The 19,743-nt window shown below is 45.2% G+C and overlaps 1 protein-coding gene across 2 annotated transcripts in view; it reads left to right on the forward strand.

Moving 5' to 3' along the window:
- The window catches only part of GRB2 (growth factor receptor bound protein 2), an 89,241-nt gene that overhangs the window by 47,553 nt on the left and 21,945 nt on the right, over positions 1-19,743 (forward strand). The window lies entirely within an intron of this gene.

The following is a 19,743-nucleotide window of genomic DNA, read 5'->3' on the forward strand; positions in this document are numbered from 1 at the left end:
AGATGGAGTTTTGCTCTGTGCCCCAGGCTGGAGTGCAGTAGCACAATCTCGATCACCGCAACTTCTGCCTCCTGGGTTTAAGCGATTCTCCTTCCTCAGCCTCCCAGGTAGCTGGGATTACAGGCATGTGCTACTGCACCCAGCTAATTTTTGCATTTTTTAAATAGAGACAGAATTTCACTATGTTGGTGAGGCTGGTCTTGAATTCCTGACCCCAGGTAATCTGCCCACCTCGGCCTCCCAAAGTGCTGGGATTACAGGTGTGAGCCACTGGCCTATTATTATAATTTTTTTTTTTTTTTTTTTTTTTGAGACAGAGTCTTGCCCTGTCACCATGCTGGAGTGCAGTGGCGCAATCTCAGCTCACTGCAACCTCTGCCTCCTGGGTTCAGGTGATTCTCATGCCTCAGCCTCCTGAGTAGCTGGGATTACAGGTATGCGCCACCACACCCAGCTAATTTTTTTATTTTTTATTTTTAGTAGAGATGGGATTTTGCCGTGTTGGCCAGGATGGTCTTGATCTCTTGACCTCGTGATCCGCCTGCCTCAGCCTCCCAAAGTGCTGGGATTACAGGCATGCCCAACCGCGGCCGGCCCTGTCTATTACTCTTAATGATCTTAATGACAGCTCTGTCAGTGTTAACATGTTTCTCCGTTTTAGGATAATGCCATGAATATATAGAGCTAACCACTCAGCAAACACCCAAAGGTAATGGGGAATGAGCATGCCACAGATAAACAATGGAAAGAGGCTAGAATGCAACTTAAATTGGAATTTAAAACAAACAAAAACACACTCCACCCATAGTGTGGGAGATATTTAGTAACATGAATTGGAGTTTTAAAACTCTAGTCAAGATGTTAAATATTTCCATTTTTTTCTAACAATTTAGGTAAAATGCAATTTGGAATAATTCTAACAGGGCTTGTGGCCACATTTTTGGTTTAAATATTTATTTACTTAGCTATTTTCTTCCTCTATACTTGTGTGGGCAGTGAACCTAATAATTAGGTTAAAGGATTAAAAAAAATTCCAGAGAGCTCACCTTTGACTAACATAGCAAAGACCATCATTTAGATTAAATCAATAGTAATTTCAGGCTAGACATGGTGGCTCACGCATGTCGTCTGCAACCTCCACCTCCCGGGTTCAAGCGAGTCTCCTGTCTCAGCCTCCTGAGTAGCTGGGACTACAGGCATGCGCCACCACGCCCAGCTAATTTTTGTTTTTGTTTTTTGTTTTTTTTTTTTGAGACAAAGTCTCACTGTGTCGCCTAGGCTGGAGTGCAGTGGTGCAATCTCAGCTCTCTACAACCTCTGCCGCCCAGATTCAAGCTGTTCTCCTGCCTCAGCCTCCCGAGTAGCTGGGATTACAGGCACCTGCCACCACGCCCAGCTAATTTTTGTGTTTTTAGTAGAGATAAAGTTTCACCATGTTGGCCACGCTGGTCTCGAACTTGTGACCTCAGGTGATTTACCCGCCTCGGCCTCCCAAAGTGCTAGGATTACAGGCTTGCACCACTGCTCCTGGCCTGCCTCAGTTTTAAGCGTGAATAGACCGTCAGGGAGCACCAGACATTTGAGGAATGGAATATTTGGGCCATTGAAGGATTTTAAGCCAAATGACCTGACAGTCCAACTTTAAAAGAAGACAACTTTATTTTTTCAAAGAACAATTTTAGATTGATAGAGAAGTTGTACAAAGAGTTATCATATGCTCCACATTCACTTTCACCTATTACTAACATTATTATGGCATATTTACTGTTAATGAGCCAATATTGATACGTTATTATTAACTAAAGTTAATACTTCATTCAGTATTTCCTTAGTTTTTCCCAGTGTCCTTTTCTGTTCTAGGGTCCCATCCAGGACACCACATTATATCTAGTCTTCATGTCTCTCTAGACTCCTCTTGGCTGTGACATTTCTGACTTAACTACATCAGTGTAGAGTGAGAAATAAAAATTAAAAAGAAAAAAAAAACCTCAAACATTTCTGCCTTACATTTTAATGATGCTAATTCTGGTTGCAGGATTCAGAAGATTCTGATGGTGGCAAAGTGAAAGCCATGAGACGGATTAGGAAGCCACTGCAGTAATCCAAGGCAGAGATAATGATAGGCTGGATCAGAGTGATGGTGGTAAAAGTGAAAAGTGTTCCATTTGGGGATGTTATAAAAGCCACTAGCCTGGATGGATAAACTAAAGGAATGAATGTAGATGGAGAAGAAAGGAGTTCCAGGGATGGAGCCCTTGGGGCACTTGAATGTTTAAAAGTTAGTGAGATAAGAAACTAGCAAAGGAGACCCAACAGGAAGTGGCCAGTGACGTAGAAAGAAAAGCTGGGAAATGATGTGTCTTGGAAGCCAAGCAAGTGTTTCAAGGTGAAGGAAATGATCACTTCTGTTTTGCCCTGCTTATAGGCCAAGTCAGACGAGGGCAGGGAATTGACCTTTGGATTTAGCAGCAGGAGCTGATTGGTGACCTTGAGTAGTTTCAGTAGAGTGGTACGAGTGGAATTGTGCTTGGAAGCTGGTTCAGAGAGGATGGGTATGCACAGGGAAAGCTGCACAAGGAAACTTGCTGTGGTGATAGATGTGTTCTTTATCTCAAAGGTAGTGGATATGTAAATTATACATGCAAACTAATATTTATGAAAGAACGAATGATAGGGTCTTGCCCTGTCACCTAGGCTGCAGTACAGTGATGCGATCATGGCTCATTGCAGCCTTGACCTCCTGGGCTCAAGCAATCCTCCTGCCTCAGCCTCCCAAGTAGTTGGGACCACAGGCACACACCACCACACCTAACTAATTTTGAAGTTTTTTTGTGGAGAACAGGGTTTCACCATGTTACCTAGGCTGATCTTGGCTCCCGGGCTCCAGCAAACCTCTTGCCTTGGCTTCCCAAAGTGTTGGAATTACAGGCATGAACCGCTGTACCTGGCCCAAATATTTAAATATAGGTAGTAATATGTATACTGAAGTATTTAGGGGGAAATGTACTCATTTCTGTAACTTTGAAATGCATTAAAAATTAAGATAGATAGGGCCGGGCGTGGTGGCTCATGCCTGTAATCTTAGCACTTTGGGAGGCCAAGGCAGGTGGATTACCTGAGCTCAGGAGTTTGACACCAGCCTGGGTAACATGGTGACACTCTGACTCTACTAAAATACAAAAAAAAATAGCCGAGTATGGCAGCGTGCACCTGTAGTCCCAGCTACTTGGGAGGCTGAGACAGGAGAATTGCTTGAACCCGGGAGGCGGAGGTTGCAGTGAGCCGAGATCACGCCACTGTACTCCACACTCCAGCCTGGGCGACAGACCAAGACTCTGTCTCTTTTAAAAAAAAAAAAAAAAAAAAAAGGAAAATTAAGATAGATCAATAGGAGAGAGGGATGTATATAGATGGATAGATACGTGACAGAGCAAATAATTTAGGTCAAATTTGTCCAACTCCACAGCCCGCAGGCCACATGTGGCCCAGGACGGCTTTGAAGGCGGCCCAACACATATTTGTAAACTTTCTTAAAACATTATGAATTTTTTTTTTTTTTTTTTTTTTTTTGTTTTTAGCTCATCAGCTATCATTAGTGTTAGTGTATTTTATGTGTGGCTCAAGACCATTTTTTTTTTCCAGTGTGGCCCAGGGAAGCCAAAAGATTGGACATCCCTGATTTATGTGATGGATAAATGTGTTCATTGTAAAATTCTTTTCACTTAGCTTTATGCTTGAAAGCTTTTATAACAAGATGTTTGGGGAGGAGGAGAGAACTGGGACAGAGAGTATAGACAACTGTTCTAGGAAGTTTTGATTTAAAGGGAAACAGAGATGAGGCAGTAGAGTCAAAAGAAGTCTGCTTTCACGCCACTCCCAGAGATGAGAGACATGACAGCATTTTTATTTGTTGATTAGAAAAATCCAGTAGAGATTTTCATTAAAATTGATGATGCAGAAGGAAGGAAAATAACTGCGTTAATGTCCTTGAGCAGGCAAGAAGAGATGGGATTCAACACTTTCATAGAATTTTGTTTTGCTAGGAACAGGGACAAAAGTACGAGTACAGGTCCTGGCCAGACGCGGTGGCTCTCGCCTGTAATCCCAGCACTTTGGGAGGCCAAGGCAGGCGGATCACCTGAGGTCAGGAGTTCGAGACCAGCCTGGCCAACATGGTGAAACCCTGTCTCTACTAAAAATACAAAAATTAGCCAGTCATGGTGGCAGGCGCCTGTAATCCCAACTACTTGGGTGACTCCCAAAGTGCTGAGATTACAAGCATGAACTGCGCCCGGCCATAGATCTGTTTTTATTCACTATGGCTGGGTTCTCAGTGGGCCCTTCCTATCTGAAAATTTATATTCATTAGCTATGAGAAGTTAAGTTTTTCCTTTTTTAAAAACATTTCATAGTGTCTTCTATTTTCACTGTTCTCTTTCTGGAAGTTTGAATAATAGCTGTCACATCTTTTGGAAGACTGTAGCGGGTTCTTCCAGCAATTCTCGAATCTAGCAGTCCCCAACCTTTTTGCTACCAGGGACTGGTTTCATGGAAGACAATTTTTCTATGGAAGTGGGGGGTCGGGATGGTTCGGGATGACTGTTCAACCTCAGATCATCAGGCGTTAGATTCTTACAAGGAGCGGGCAAGCTAGATCCCTCGCATGGGCAGTTTACAATAGGGTTTGTGCTCCAACGAGAAGCACTGGCAATGTGGTGAAACCCCATCTCTACTAAAAATAGAAAAATTAGCCGGTTGTGGTGGCAGGTGCCTGTAATCCCAGCTACTCGGGAGGCTGAGGCAGAGAATTGCTTGAACCTGGGAGGTGGAGGTTGTTGCAGTGAGCAGAGATCACGCCATTGCACTGCAGCCTGGTCGACAAGAGTGAAACTCCATCTCCCAAAAAAAAAGACCATGAATGAACTTTGCTTGTACAACTCTGAATACCAGAAAACAATGTCTCTTCCAAGTTCTGAGGGAAAATGCTGTTCAGCCCAGGATTCTGTTGAAATCTATACCCAGCTGAACTAGCCTTCAAGTATAAACATAGAATCAAGACATTTCCAGACATGCAAGGACTCAAAACATTTGCCCCTCAAGCACCCTTTCTTTTTTTTTTTTTTTTTTTTTTTGAGACAGAATCTCGCTCTGTCACCCAGGCTGGAGTACAATGGTGTGACCTCGGCTCACTGCAACCTCCGCCTCCCAGGTCCAAGTGATTCTCCTGCCTCAGCCTCCCAAGTAGCTGGGATTACAGATATGCACCACCATGCTTGGCTAATTTTTTGTATTTTTAGTAGAGACGGGGTTTCTCCATGTTGGCCAGGCTTGTCTTGAACTCCTGACCTCAGATGATCTGCCTGCCTCGGCCTCCCAAAGTACTGGGATTACAGGCATGAGCCACCGTACCTGGCCAGAACTTTTTTTTTTTTTTTTTTTTTTTTTGAGATGGAGTTTCGCTCTTGTTGCCCAGGCTGGAGTGCAGTGGCGTAATCTCGGCTCACCGCAACCTCCGCCTCCCAGGTTCGAGCAATTCTCCTGCCTCAGCCTCCTGAGTAGCTGGGTAGGCATGTGCCACCACGCCTGGCTAATTTTTGTATTTTTAGTAGAGGTGGGGTTTCACCATGTTTGTCAGGCTGGTCTTGAACCCCTGACCTCGTGATCCGCCTGCCTCAGCCTCCCAAAGTGCTGGAATTAGAGGTATGAGCCACCGCGCCTGGTAAAAATGTTTTTTTTTTTTTAAGGCCATAGAAACTCGAGGAAATACAGAAGGCCAACCAGTAAAGGAAGTACAGTTGACCCTTGAGCAACAGAGGTTTGAGCTGTGTGGTTCTGCTTATACACGGATTTTTTTCAATCTACATGTGTGTCAAAAAGACAGTATTCATAGGATGCACAGCCCACTTACACAGAGGGCCAACTGTGCGACTTGAGTATGCACAGATTTGGGTATATGCAGGGGTCCTGGAACCAGTCCCCCACGAATACAAGGTACAACTGTGTCGTTTTTTTTTGAGCTCTGTCGCCCAGGCTGGAGTGCAGTGGCGCCATCTCGGCTCACTGCAAGCTCCGCCTCCCGGGTTCACGTCATTCTTCTGCCTCAGCCTCCCGCGTAGCTGGGACTACAGGTGCCCGCCACCACGCCTGGCTAATTTTTTGTATTTTTAGTAGAGACAGGGTTTCACTATGTTAGCCAGGATGGTCTCGATCTGACCTCATGATCCACCCGCCTCGGCCTCCCAGAGTGCTGGGATTGCAGGCGTTGAGCCACCGCCCCCAGCCAACTATGTCTTTTTAAAAAAAAAAGTTAACTTTTTCTCCCAGAGAACAGTCTTGTGAGCTTGATGATGAAAATTCAACTGGAGAAAACTGGAAATTTTGGTGCTAGTCAGTTCAGAGTTGATAGCCTTAATCATTATAGATTTATTATACGTAGACATCCATGACATTAAAACATTTTTACTGCATAGAGGGGACCATAAAGGCTGAATGATACCAGGCTGTAGCTGCAAACAGTAGGGATATCTTAGTTGTCACATAATATGTCTGATCGCTTTTCTCCTTTGGGAAACTGCTTGTTATTGTGAGCAGGAGAGTGAACCGTTTATGCCTGGTCACCCTTCCATTTCCAGGGAGCATGGATGTTCTTTTGGTACTGGGGGTTGACCCAGAATCATGGGATGGTACACACGTTTCTCCTTTAAGCGCAACATGAAATCAGGAAGTTGTTCTTGTAACATGGAGTTGCGGGTCTGACAAGCCTGTTGTTTGCGTTAATACATCCTATCATTTAGCCGTCTTAGTCCCTCTCTTCTCTGCAGGTTGTGACAGTTCTTCGGGACAAAAGTGCTGATTTTTCACATGGAGCAGCGTGTAGGTGCTTAGAGAGAGAATAGAGGCGGAGCAAGGCTAGGCTTGTCTCTTTGTGATGGTGCCTGCCAAGAGCAGGGGCTGTGCTGTGGCTGCCCTGCCCCCCCCAGCCCTCACAGTGAACCTGAACCCACTCCTCCTGAGCTGTGCAGCTGCCTGAAGGAGGCCAGGACCCGGGTAATTAATTACTAGAGAAGCCTCCAGTCTAGCAGCAAAAGGAGGTAGTTAATTTAGCCTGCCTGTTAACAATAGTTATATTTGTCTCCGATTCCATTAGAGATGCTTAGGAAAAGGTCGTTATATCCTGAACCCTGATGTCCATTTTCTTAATGCAAAGGCCTGCACTTGGAGTCCTGTAAGCTCCCTAATGTCACTCTTTGAAGTGAAGTAACTATACGTGATAAGTGAATAAAATGTGTCAGAGTGTACTACTTAGAATTTTCATAGATTGTAAAGATTTTCTATATATTTATTTGAATTGGTAATTGGTTATGAGCAGTTTGGTGTAGCTGTTTTTAATTTTGCAACAATTAAGATACCACCTATGTTCTCGAAGAATGGGATCATTCCTTCTAGGTGAGGGATTATCCCTTTAATATATTTTCTTTCTCTTTTTCTTTGTTTATGGTGGAGAATAATTAAACTTTTTTTTTTTTTTTGTGGTAGGTCTTGCTCTATCACCCAGATTGGGGTGCAGTGGCATGATCATAACTTACTGCAGCCTCAGCCTTCCAGGCTCAACCGATGCTCCCACTGTAGCCTCAGAGTAGCTGGGACTACAGCCGCACACCACTACACCCAGCTAACTTTTTTGTTTTAATATTTGCAGAGACAGGTCTTGACTCAGCCTGGTTTTGATCTCCTGGGTTCAAGTGATTCTTCCACCTCAGCCTCTCAAAGTGCTGGGATTCCAGGTGTCAGCCACCAGCACTTGGCCGTCTTCCTCTAATTTTTAATTTTGTCACTTTGAGAAGCCTATGATATGACATAGAATTTGATGTCTCATCCTGTATGGTACTGTGCACCCTGTTCCTACAGAAGTACAGAGGGAACCTTTTGGGAGGGAGGGATAAACTTAGATTCTTGAAAATAATACATGTGGGTTTTTCAGTGTTCATTTTAGATTCTCTTCAAAACAGTCAGAAGCCCCCTACCCTAATCTCAATTTCTGTCTGCTCCCTCCTGGCTTCCTGCAGTAACCCCTTCTCCACCTGATCTTCCTGCTGCTGCTCTTTGTCCCCTCAGAGCTGTGTGCCACACACAAGCCAGAACCATCGTTCTAATGAGCAAATTCCCCAAGTACTTATTCTACCCTGCACAGTGAGGCTCAGTTCTCTGTCCCTGGTCTCCCCTAGACTATGCCACATCCCTTCCTGCCTGAGAACTTTTGCACCTGCCCCTTCCTCTGCCTGGAATGTTTCTTGCTCTCATTTGTGTCCTCCATGCCCACCCCCAAGCCTCACTACATCCTACTTACACTCAGGGTTTCCATTTAAATATTACCGCCCAAGTGGCCAGGCGCGGTGCCTCACGCATGTAATCCCAGCACTTTGGGAGGCCTAGGTGGGCGGATCACGAGGTCAGAAGATTGAGACCATCCTGACTAACACGGTGAAACGCTGTCTCTACTGAAAATACAAAAAATTTAGCCGGGCGTGGTGGCGGGCGCCTGTAGTTCCAGCTACTTGGGAAGTTGAGGCAGGAGAATGGCGTGAACCCAGGAGGCAGAGCTTGCAGTGAGCCGAGATCGCGCCACTGCACTCCAGCCTGTGTGACAGAGCAAGACTACGTCTCGAAAAAAAAAATAAAAATATAAATAAATAAATAAATATTACCGCCCAAGTAAGCTTTCCTTGACTCCCATCTGTGCATTGATTAGATTCGGTCTCCCCAAGATGTGCTTTCATACAGAGCACTCTGGACTCATAGAACTTACACCTGAAGTTGTAATGAACTTGGCTTCCCCTACTGTCAGCTCTTTGAAAGTAAGGCTCATTTTTAAAATTGTATCCCCAGGACCTAGCGTAGTTCCTAACTCGAAATAGGCACTCACTCATACTTGTTTACTCAGTCTTTTTTTTTTTCCCCCCTCAGAGATGAGATCTTGCTATATTCCCCGGGCCAGAGTGCAGTGGCTATTCACAGGTGCAATCATAGCACACTATAGCCTTAAACTGCTGGGCTTAAGGGATCCTCGCAGGTAGCTGGGACTGCAGGCACATGCCACTGTGCCCGGCTGCTCCCTTAGTCTTGACTATGTTTTTTTTTTTTGGTTTTTTTATTAGGATAGAGTCCTAAGAATGGCATTACTGGGTTAATAGGTATGAACATTAGATCTTTAATACATACGGTTGAATTACTTTTCATAAAGCCATATACCTTTTTATATTCCCACCGATACTATCCCTATCACTGAGTATTAACTTATTTTCATCTTTGCCAATATGATCATCCAAAGTGAGGCAGTGGGTGGCTATCAAATGTCTGAGTCAGCAGGGCATGGTGGCTCACGCCTGTAATCCCAGGATTACAAACTTTGGGAGGCCGAGGTGGGTAGATCACCTGAGGTCCCCACCTCGGGTCAGGAGTTCAAGACCAGCCTGGCCAAAATGGTGAAACCTCATCTCGACTTAAAATACAAAAATTAGCCGGGCGTGGTGGTGGGCGCCTGCAATCCTAGCTACTCGGGAGGCTGAGGCAGGAGAATCACTGGAACCCGGGAGGCGGAGGTTGCGGGGGTTGCAGTGGGCCAAGGTTGCACCATTGCAGTCTAGCCTGGGCAACAGAGTAAGACTCTGTCTCAAAAAAAAAAAAAAAAAAAGTCTGAATTATGAAAACAGAAGTCTCGAACAAGCCCCTTGATATAGTTATTCCAGGCAAGCCTACATGTGTCCTCGAAGGTTTCTGGTCTCTCAGGTTTTACAGCCTTAGCAGGCTAAAGGCAACAGGGAGGACAGCTTGTCTTATCTGTGAGGCATTAGTTTTAGTAACATGGCCAGCATGGTTTACCTGTAAGAGAGGACCCTGCTTGATGGAGCCGCATCCAGCTGTCCAAATGTATGGAATTACCATTTGTCATTTAAACATATGGCAGCTCCATCAAAAGAGGGCAATGTGTAGTCTGGCAGAGGACAGTGGGATTAAACAAGGATGGCTTCTTTTATTTAAACTCAATAAAAATACAAGAGAGAAAATTACTTTGCTTACTATACCCTCTCACCTGTTATAAGCTGTTCTACCTTTAGGTTCTTGTCCTATTCCTAGACCATTTGAAGTTGTCCTTTTTTCTAGAACCTCCATACATGAGTTGAATTTTCCATGTCAGCCATGCAGCTAATTTAGAAACATGTTGCTGGGTTGGGCGCAGTGGCTCATGCCTGAAATCTCAGCATTTTGGGAGGCTGAGGTGGGCCGATTGCTTGAACTCAGGAGTTCGAAACCAGCCTGGACAACATGGCAAAACCCCATCTCTACAAAAAATACAAATATTATCCAGGCGTGGCGGCATGCACCTGTAGTCCCAGCTACTCAGGAAGCTGAGGTGGGAAGTTCACTTGGCCTGGGAGGCAGAGGCTGCAGTGAGCAGAGATCGTGCCACTGCACTGTCCAGCCTGGGTAACAGAGTAAGACCTTGTCTCCAAAACTAAAAAGTAAATAGAAACATGTAGCTGTGAATTCTGTGTCCAACTCAAAATCAGCAATTTCCCTTATCTCACTTTTTTACTTATTTTCTCTTTATTTACACACATAGCTCCCTTAGCTCATAAACACTTCTGAGGGCAGGGACCATGCCTTTTATTCTGATTCCCTTTTCAGCTTCCTAACACGATGCTTTCAGTGTAGGAGACACTTGAACATTAAAGTGCAATTCAAAGGGGCAGCTACTGCAAGTCATTATGACACTCTAGTAATGGTCAGATTACAAATCTCAGGTTTTTATACCTTCACTCCCTTTCTCAACTTTTAATAGTAAACAGAATAGGGCTGAGCATTATGGCTCATGCCTATAGTCTCAGCACTTTGGGAGGCTGAGATGGGAGGATACCTTGAGACCAGGAGTTCCAGACCAGCCTTGGCAACATGGTGAGACGCTGCCTCCACAAAAAATTTTAAAAGTAGCCAGCTGTAGTGGCTCGCACCTGTAGTCCCAGCTATTTGTGGGAAGATCTGAGGTGGGAGGATCACTTGAGCCCAGGAGGTTGAGGTTGAGGCTGCACTGAGCTGTGATTGTGCCTCTGCACTCCAGCCTGGGCCACAGAGCAAGACCTCTGTCTCAAATTTTGAAAAAGTAGTTAACAGAACAGATTGTTTGGCTCTTTTATAGTTTTCTTCTCCCAAGTAGTTGGTAGAATTTGGATACTTTCTGCCCCATAACAAATGTCACTTTATATAAAGGAGCATGTCCTTAATGCATTCCAAAAGACATATACAACTGGTTTTAGGCTAATTTCAGTCTGAGTCCTGGTAGAGAACACCTGACACACTTAAATTGAGAGGATTTTAATAATGAGACTATTTGTAAGGTGTTGACCCCAGCCGGGGACCTCCACACTCAGCCCACTCAGGCTAAGTCTTGGTTGCGCACCAGCTCAGCTCACGGCTGGGCCGGTTATGCCCCAGCTCACCTGTGTTATGGCTTGTACCCACGTTCAGCAGTTCCCAAGGTCTTGTCCTGTGTCTAAGAAGAATGAGGTTACACTGGCAATTTAAGGGTGAGGAGGGTGGAGAAGAATTTTATTGAGCGGTGAACAGCTTTCAGGAGGGGAGAGGGTAGTGGTTCCCCACCCCTGAAGGCTGGTGGTTTCTCTCCCAGTGTGGCTGGGTTAGGGCTTTTATGGGCTCAGAACAGGGGCATGCATGCTGAATGGTTTGTGGGCATGCAAAGAAAGGCTAAAGCAAAGGCACCACTCAAAGGTGGGCATGGCAGTGTAGAAAATCAATTAGGAAAGGGCAGGTAGATGTAAAATAGGTGAAGAGTGGGGATCAATCAGAGGAAAGCCAAATGGAAGATGGGTTCTCAGTCCGGTCCATGGATTTGACTTGTAGTGTGGCTTTCAGGCTTTCAATTGTCTTTGGCTTAGAGGTGGGGTTTCAATGGTGACTCGCCCCTGTGAGGCATTTGTCTGCCTCCTGCCACTATCAGTGTGGGCGAAGTTTCTCTAGAAACCACAGGGATAATGCAGTGTCCACAGCTGGTAATCAGGTTACCACCATGAGGCCTAAGACGGGGAGAAGGAAGGGGGAGGAGTTGCCCAAACTCAATTGAGAGTCCGAGACTGTCCACAGACACTCCCAGGGTGGGAGCTGGGAGAATGAATGCCCTGACCTGACCCTCCCTTCCTCTGACCTTCTGCAGGCCTCCCCATTGATTAACAGCACTGTGAGCCAGAGAGTGAGGGAGCCTGTTGATGTGGTTCTTACAGATCCAAAAAGTCAGAGCAGGCTGGGCACAGTGGCTCATGCCTGTAATCCCAGCACTTTGAGAGGCCAAGGTGGGTGGGTCACTTGAGGTTAGGAGTTCGAGACTAGCCTGGCCAACATGATGAAACCCCGTCTCTACTAAAAAATACAAAAGTTAGCCAGGTGTGGTAATCCCAGCTACTTGGGAGGCTGAGGCAGGGGGATCACTTGAACCTGGGAGGTGGAAGTTGCAGTGAGCCAAGATTGCGCCACTGCACTCCTGTCTGGGCGAAGAGTGTGACTCTGTCTCAAAAAAAAAAAAAAAAAAGGCAAGAAAAGCGAGGTGTCAACTGGATCTGGAGAGACAGATGGAGAATACCAGCACAAGACTGATACCTGTCTTTGTTTTTTTTGGAGACGGAGTCTCACTCTATTGCCCAGGCTGGAATGCAGTGGTGCAGTCTCAGCTCCCTGCAACTTCTGCCTCCCGGGTTCAAGCGATTCTCCTGCTTCAGCCTCCCGAGTAGCTGGGACCACAGGCGCCCGCCGTCGTGCCCAGATAATTTTTTGTATTTTGTAGTAGAGACAGGGTTTCACCATGTTGGCCAGGCGGGTCTTGAACTCCTGACCTCAAGTGATCCGCCTGCCTTGGCCTTCCAAAGTGCTGGGATTACAAGCATCAGCCACTGTGCCCAGCCAATATAGCAGTTTTTCTAAAGCACTTTTCAGGAAAAAAAAAAAAAAAAAAAAAAATCAGTGGCCGAGAGGAAGACCACTGAGCAGCATCTCATCACCAAGTCCTTTTGATTCTACCTCCAGAAATACCTCGACTCTCTCCTCTCTACCGCACTGCCCCACCCACCTGCACCTCCTTGCAGTTCATCTCACAGTCAGCCAGAGGAGCTTTTGAAAAATGCAAACCTGAATGTCATTCTCAGCGACTTCTGATGATTGTAACATATAAGCTTGAGCTTCTTAATTTGCATACTGTGGTCTTCTGCCAGACCACCCACAGGAGAGCCTTTGATCTCCTTTCAAATGTCACTGGCTTGGGGAGGCTTTCTCTGACAGCCCCCACCCCCAAACTAGTTTAGGTCCCTGTGTTTTCTGCTCCCTGACCCTGTCCACTAGCTCGAATCCACATTTGCAGTTTGTATTGTCGTTACCTGTTGAACTCTCTGCATTCGCCTCCACGCTGGGGGTGGGGGTGGGGGTGGGGGTGGGGGTGGGGACTTGCCACTCTACCCCAGTTCCTCTTCCTCTGTCATGTGATTATAACAAGCCTTTCCCGATTTGGCACAATCACAGCTCAATGCAGCCTCAACCTCCTGGGCTCAAGTGATCCTCCCGCCTCAGATCTTCCCACAAATAGCTGGGACTACAGGTGCGAGCCACTACAGCTGGCTACTTTTAAAATTTTTTTGGAGGCAGCGTCTCACCATGTTGCCAAGGCTGATCTGCAACTCTTGGTCTCAAGGTATCCTCCCATCTCAGCTGCTTCAGAAGTGGAAAATGCATTTGGAACTAGCTTTTTGAGTTGGAAATTAACGGCGTCCTGGTGGGAGGACCCCAGCCTTGAGTTTTTCAGTCCTGTACCCGTATGCGCATGTTGGGGAATAGCTCTGTGAGCAACATTGCCTTTTCTTCTTTCGATAACATCATCCGAGGTGGCTCTTGAGTCACAGAACGACTGTAAATCGATCAGTCCTCTCATTGACCTGTTGAATCGTAGTCTTAAGTGGAAGAATTAAATAAACTCTGTTGTTGGGCGGGATGTGGTGGCTCACGCCTGTAATCCCAGAACTTTGGGAGGCCGAGGCTGGCGGATCACGAGGTTAGGAGATCGAGACCATCTTGGCTAACACGGCGAAACCCCGTCTCTACTAAAAATACAAAAAAATATTAGCCGGGCGTGGTGGTGGGCACCTGTAGTCCCAGCTACTCGGGAGGCTGAGGCAGAAGGATGGCGTGAACCCAGGAGCGGAGGTTGCAGTGAGAGATGGCACCACTGCACTCCAGCCTGGGGGACAGAGCGAGACTCCATCTCAAAAGTAATAATAATAAATAAAATAAATAAACTCTGTTGTCATTAATTTTCAGGGTGGAGGTTTGAGCTCCTGTTTTCTGCTTTATGCTGAGGCAGTGGGAAGTGAGTAGAGACCTTCGAGGGTGGAACTGACACACAGGAGCCAGTTTGCCTGTTAGCATCACAAAACATGAGTAATGGCTGCTCCCCCAGGCCGGGGGTGGGGCTTTGTGTTTTATTTTTTGAAGAGTGGAGTATAGGATTTCATGTAAGATTAAAAGCCTCTTTCTGTTAGTGAAAGAATGAAAAGGACAGTTGCTAAATATGTGTCATTAAAGAAAAGAATTAGCTACAGTTGAGGGCAAGCGCAGTGGCTCAACACCTGTAAATCCTGACACTTTGGGAGGCCGAGGCGGGCAGATCACTTGAACTCAGGAGTTCGACACCAGCCTGGCCAACTTGATGAAACCCTGTCTGTACTGAAAATATAGAAATTAGCCAGCTTGGTGGCAGGCACCTGTAATCCCAGCTACTCAGGAGGTTGAGGCAGGAGAATTGCTTGAACCCGGGAGGTGGAGGTTGCAGTGAGCCGAGATCACGCCATTGTACTCCAGCCTGGGCAACAAAAGCAAGACTCTGTCTGAAAAAAAAAAAAAATTAGCTACAGTTGAGATTATTTGGGTTATTTCCAGTTAGAAATTCTGATACCATTAATAAATATTTTACTTTTAAGCTAAAAGAAGCTTAACCAGTCTTTTAGTTAATAGCAGCCAAATCTGGCCAAGAGAACAATCTGTCCCTCTATTTGCAACTTGCAGAGTCTGCCATGTTCCTTCTACTCACAATCCACAAATACTAAGCAGAGCTAAAGATGCAGACAGGGAATAACCAAGTTCACACTTCATCTAGGATGTTTTCCTGATACCCCCTAACCTGGAGTTAAGTCGTCGTCTTTGGTGTTTGGAAGTCAGATGTTTTCTATTGAATTGATGCCTACGTGGTACCTGTAACTCCCCGCTCCTGACATCCGTCACACTGTGATGCACCTGGCAGCTTTCTAGTCCCTAAGCTCCTTGGGAAGGGTGTCCATTTTATCCTCAGTTCACCTAGCTCAGGGATTGGTGTTTGTCTAGGACAGGTCATCATATGATTGTTGAATTTTTCAAATACACAGATTTTTCTTGAAACCTCTTGATCTCTGCGTCAGTCTCTTTCTGCCCCCTCCCTTCCTCTCCTTTCTTCTCCCTGCTCCTGCAGTTGAAATTCTGACATTCCAAGAGCATTTCAGCTCTACCAAATACGACTTCCACATGTCACAAAACGCAAGACAGTTATTTTGAATGGAAACTTTTTGTACCCCTTTGGTAGAAAGTTTATTTTGGGGTATTGTCTATGCATTTAGGTTTCACTGCCTCCAGATTTATCTGGGTGGAGTAATATCACATAAGTGTGAACTACCTTCCTGTTTTGTTAAAAATATCAAGAGCAATTTCTCTTGATGATAAGAGGTCAACTGAAGAGGTTGATGAGCATATCCTAGTTATCTTTTGAACTAAAATATTTCTCAGAGAAAGAAATATCCTGTAATTTGGTTAGTCGTCTTAATTGCTCATCTTCTAACATGTATGAACATTATAAAGAAATTTTTTTAGTACATGAATAGTCCTGGTCTCTTAATATGATCATTTTTCTCCATCAACCTCGTTGCTGGTCAGTGGGTGAATCAAAAAGTCTAAGATCTTGCAGACTGTTTCATAAAAATTTTGCTGGCAGTGGCTGGGCACGGTGGCTCACGCCTGTAATCCCAGCACTTTGGGAGGCCGAGGCAGGCGGATCACGAGGTCAGGAGATCGAGACCATCCTGGCTAACACGGTGAAACCCCGTCTCTACTAAAAATACAAAAAAAGTAGCCGGGCGAGGTGGCAGGCACCTGTAGTCCCAGCTACTAGGGAGGCTGAGGAAGGAGAATGGTGTGAACCCCGGTGGGGCGGAGCCTGCAGTGAACCGAGATCGCACCACTGCACTCCAACCTGGGCGACAGCGAGACTCCGTCAAAAAAAAAAAAAAAAAAAAAAAAAAAGTTTGCTGGCAAAGTTGTAGCTATTAAAATTACCACCCTGCAGACCGAATCAGACAGCACATTGCCAGGAAGCGCCCCATCCTGAGAGGGATTAATAGGACATGTGTAGAAACAGACTTACACCTCCTGTCTCCCTAGTCCAGCCCCCTTTACCCCTGCCATACTGAAAGTTCCCTGTTCTACCCACCCACCCCCACTCCTTCCCAATCTTATACCTTTTTTTTTTTTTTTTTTTTTTTGAGACAAAGTTTCTGTCTGTCACCAGGCTGGAGTGCAATGGTGCAATCACAGCTCACTGCAGGCCTCGACCTCCCAGGCTCAAGCAATTCTCCCACCTCAGTCTCCTGAGTAGTTGGGACTATATGTGCACACCACCATGCCAGGCTAATTGTTGAATATTTTGTAGAGACAGGATCTGCCTGTACCCTCTAGGCTGGACTCAAACTGCGAGGCTCAAGGCATCCTCCCGCCTTGGCTTCCTGGAGTGCTGAAATTACAGGCGTGAGCCACTGCACCCAGTCTGCTTAGACAAAGAAGTAGGTGGCCTTGTGGAAAGGTACTCCACATAGCCTTTAGGCAGGGTGCCTAAGTTACAGGAAGACTGATTGTTTAATTCTGTTACCTCCTTTACCTCTCCTTGCTTGGATCAAGAAACTCATGACAATCAGTCTTTCTAGGATCTATTTAAGAGGTTCTTGTTTATCTCCAAGAATGTATAAATTGACTGGGTGCGGTGGCTCATGCCTGTATTCCCAGCACTTTGGGAGGCTGAGGTGGGAGGATCGCTTGAGCCTAGGAATTGGAGAACAGCCTGGGCATCATATGAAGACCCTCGTCTCAATTTTTTATTAAAAAAGAAGAGAGAGAATGTATAAATTGTTGTAGACCCAGCTTGCTCTAGGGCACTAAATGTATTACTTAGAACAGTTAGAACAAAGCCCCCACATATAAGTCAGTTCCCCAAAATATGCTAGATACCACACTAAGAGCTGTGAGGAAGACAAATGAGAACTGGGTATGGAGCCAGCTTCATTGCTTGCAGGTTAGTTTGGGAGGGGGCCAAGACATAGCAGCACACGGTACAAGTAGTGATAGACGAGATACCATAAGGGATTATATTATTGACAGTAATCCTCCATTAAATACTATAAGATTGAAGCAGAGGGAAAGGTGACCAGGGTGGTTCTAAGCTCTGAACTGAATTTTGAAAGATTTCAATAGACAAGGAAAAGTACAGACAAGCGGTGGGGAGGAGTACAGTGTGTTTAGAGGTCGGTGAGTTGACTAGCTGACTGCACGGCAGGGCTCATTTGGAGAAGCAATGGGTGATCAGAGCAGATAGTCGGTGATGGCCAAATTATGAAAACTGGAATGCCAGACTATATTTGCACTTGTAGAAGGATACTTAAGGCTTTTTAACAGAAAAATGGTGGTGGTTAACTTTGGAGCACTTAAGCCTTGTTGCCTGGACATTTGGTGGGTCCCCATCTCCTGATTCACCAGTGTTTCCCTGTCACACTGATCCCCACTTTGAGCAGCTACTTTTCAGAAAGGTGGCAGTTGGAAAGAAAGCAGTATTCATGGGGCACGACTCCTTCCTTCATAGGCAGAGGGAAGTATAAAGTAATGAATGATTTTTACCATGGAACGTTAGAGTTTGGGGACTTTGTCCTCCTCCCTGTCTTTCCTTCCTCCTTCCCTTTTTTTTCTTCTTTTCCTTTAAAAACGTTTAAAAGGTGCTAAGTCAGAACCTCTCACCATTCCGTCACCAGGGTCAGGGGGTGTACTTGACTAACAAATACCCTTTGTTTTTCTTTTGTGTGTGTTTTTTTTTGTTTTTTTAATGGAGTCACTCCGTCGCCCAGGCTAGAGTGCAATGGCGTGATCTCGGCTCACTGCAACCTCTGCCTCCTGGCTTCAAGTGATTCTCCTGCCTCCAAGCAATTCTTCAGCCTCAGCCTCCTGAGTAGCTGGGCTTACAGGCACGCGCCACCAAGCCCAGCTAATTTTTTATATTTTTAGTAGAGACGGGGTTTCACCATGTTGACAGGCTGATCTCGAACTCCTGACCTCAGGTGATCCACTCGCCTCAGCCTCCCAAAGTGCTGGGATTACAGGCGTGAGGCACCGCACCCGGCCAGCAGAGTTTTAAAACTTCGTAAATGCATTTCATTTCTTCTCAGCTTTCTGGTTGTTAAAAGCCAAGTACGTGTCACCTGGCCTGGTTGGCGAAGATGCTTTTCAGATTTTTATTGAGCCGTGGCCTTGCATAGTTGCAGTCATTCCAAATGGTGACTGATCTGCTCGGCACATGTGAGAACTGTTCTCTCTGTGTTCCTGGGTGAGCAGTTCAAGCTTTCTGTGAGACCAGGAACCTTAATTATTGAACTACCTTTGCTGGTTATCTCATCACTAAAATTCTTAATAGTTTATCTACACTGTGGGTGTTTTTCATGATTTGGCACACAGCATAGCAGGCAGCATTGCCAAGATGTTTTTCATGTTGCAGAAAAACTGTAACAGATGGAGGTGGTGATTGTAAAGCACTTATTTAAAGTGTTAGTAATGAATCACTATAGCTTGAAACTGAGTCAGTTATCCATACTAAGGGAAGTTGAAGAGCATTCTAATAGCTTCTAATAAAATACGTAATCAGGCACCTGAAGAGAACTGACTTTGAGTGGCTCTCCCAGTACTGTTACCCTAGGCAGGGCCCTTAGAATTTGTTCTTAGGGGCTAAAGTCTTTTGAAAGCATGCATGCATGTGTGTTTTCTCTTTTCTAGGAACTTGAAATTATGTAGTAGATGTCACTAGAATTCTTGAAATTTGTCTTCAAGTCATGGCAGTATTTCAGTATCAGTCCTTTGGGATTGCCTGAGTGATACTCAAGAGTTAGACTAGTTTTATCTGGGTTCTTTGAAGAACTGGGGACACCTCACTGGCTTATGTTGAATTTCTGCACTGCAGGGACCAGCTATAAATGGTGTTTTTGGCTTTTTACGTGTTAAGAGCTTTAAAATGTAATTCTTCCTGTAATTCATGCACAAATGTTCTCACACAAATTGCTTCACAGATTGATAAAACTTTGAATAATTTTTCCCTGAAGAAATGTTGAACTTTCTGCAAGCTGTTGGAATTGGAGCGCATGTTGAAAGGCTTGATAGGACCATAACTGTACAGCTTATTTCTTTTTAAAAAAAAAATTATGATTTCTATTTTTTATTCATTTACAGATGACTGAATATGTTCAGGCCAGAAAATATCCCCTTATTTCAAAATGCAGCAATCTATAAACAAAATACTTGCCATTTTTCTAAATGACACCTTTTTCTATAATTTGTATAGAAAATTAAGTGCAAGGGCCG

This window comes from Symphalangus syndactylus, chromosome 14 (assembly GCF_028878055.3).
Source record: "Symphalangus syndactylus isolate Jambi chromosome 14, NHGRI_mSymSyn1-v2.1_pri, whole genome shotgun sequence".
Lineage (NCBI taxonomy): Eukaryota > Metazoa > Chordata > Mammalia > Primates > Hylobatidae > Symphalangus > Symphalangus syndactylus.